This window comes from Agrilus planipennis, unplaced genomic scaffold (assembly GCF_000699045.2).
Source record: "Agrilus planipennis isolate EAB-ADULT unplaced genomic scaffold, Apla_2.0 scaffold33, whole genome shotgun sequence".
NCBI lineage: Eukaryota > Metazoa > Arthropoda > Insecta > Coleoptera > Buprestidae > Agrilus > Agrilus planipennis.
The window spans coordinates 1,557,765-1,559,547 of NW_020438896.1; the positions used below are offsets into that span (position 1 = coordinate 1,557,765).

General features: G+C 27.6%; 1 protein-coding gene and 1 long non-coding RNA gene across 3 annotated transcripts in view; both read left to right on the plus strand.

The window, feature by feature from the left end:
* Window positions 1-1,783, plus strand: part of LOC108744506 (AP-1 complex subunit gamma-1) — a 41,813-nt gene that overhangs the window by 14,340 nt on the left and 25,690 nt on the right. The window lies entirely within an intron of this gene.
* LOC112904040 lies at window positions 305-1,306 on the plus strand. The gene is made up of 2 exons (XR_003230860.1): window positions 305-437; window positions 496-1,306. It is a non-coding gene; the product is annotated as an uncharacterized LOC112904040 (long non-coding RNA).

A 1,783-nucleotide genomic window follows, 5' to 3' on the forward strand; every position in this document is an offset into this window, starting at 1 on the left:
TGTTATTCTTCTTTAGCGAATGAAATTAAAGTAATGTTATAGTGCCTTAAATCATACATTTACAATATCTTTTTCTTAAGACGACGGCCTAAAAGTAACAAATGTTTTATAGTAAAATAGTGACAGTTTTACACACATTACCTAATGTGAATATAATGACATTATTATTTTCAGAAAGTAAAAAGGTTTATATATTTAGTTTTTTGATGTAAAGTATTATAAATAATGAATTAATTTTTTTAATTACAATTGGAATATTTCATCGATACATGTAAACTAATGTTAATTCGAAACTTTGGGTTTCGTTGTCAATGTTGTTAAATAACAATTTCTCTTTGTTTTAGACATTCCAATTACAGATGCTATCACCTTCTGGTACAATTATCATTCCAAGTGGTCAAATAACACAAGTTTTAAGGGTCACTAATCCTAGCAAAGTAAAAAACCATTCTGTACTATGTTTTTGTGTCAAATAAATTTTTGCTTTAATTTTAGGCAATACTTAGGATGCGTATAAGACTGTCGTATGTATTAGATGGTACTCCTGTACAAGAACAAACCGAGGTAAACAATTTTCCCACGGACATTTGGGATTGACGGAAGCTAGGTTAAAAAGTTCATCATTTGCAACATCCTACGACTATTTTTTTTTGTCGCTGAGAGTAATATTCTCCTGGTATTTGTAAATAATTCGTGTTCTTCATATCTGCAATTTTTGAGTACTTAATTCGTCCACTAGTTATTTTTAATCTTTGTTATTGCTACGAATAATTTCTATTGCTTATGGTAAGATGTTGGGACATATTAATTTGTTTCCATGTATTTATTTGTTTTCTCTTGTTTTTTTGATAATCATATTACCGGATTCATGAAAAATAATAAAGGAATACCACATTTAACACTGTTTTGAAAAACGGGCACGTGTTTCGCTCACTTTGATTGTGGGCAATAATCGTTGAGGCATTGATAAATAATCACTGTGGATGGAACACGTATCCGTTCATCAAAAAACTGTTGAGATATTTAAAGGTGAGTCTGTTTTAGTTATTTACTGGATATATTGCAAACTGTTTTTCCTGTTTGATTTCATCAATAATTAGAAATTTGCAGGTGTTCCATACATCAAAATTTTTTAGAACTGACGGCATATTTTTACTCAACTTAGTTACCGTAATATTGGTATAAACGGCACTTATTCAGATATTTTTGCTAGGGAACTAGTCGTAAGAAATTAATGAGTATTTAAATTGTAAGAAGATATCAGTATTTTAATACACAAATGGTAGTTCCAACCATTTTTCAACTACTGAGTGAATAATTTTCTCAAAATTAATTTTTAGTGCAAATATTTTTTAAACATCGATGAAATCCGATACTTTTTATAAAAGTTAAAGATGACCAAGTTATAGTGTATTTATGTATAATACATATATCGTGTACTTCGATTTTTTTTATATTATACATAAGTTGCTAAAAATTTAAACTTGTATAGACGTTTTAAATTATATAAATGAACGTAAAAACTGTAATTACTCTTTTTAAGAGAATTTTCGTTGTAAATTCTACTTATATAACTATTGATGAATGTTTTAATTACATAGTTTTTCCAAAAATGTGTACTATAAATAAATAACTAAAACTAAAAATATTTCACCAGATTTCAAAATTGAAGATTTTAAGAGAATGCTGAGAGTTAAAGTTAAGGGATAAATATTTTATTTAACCGAAATCTCATCCAACGTTTTGCCTATTTGTGATAGGTTTTACCAAAGTAAGTTTAGGT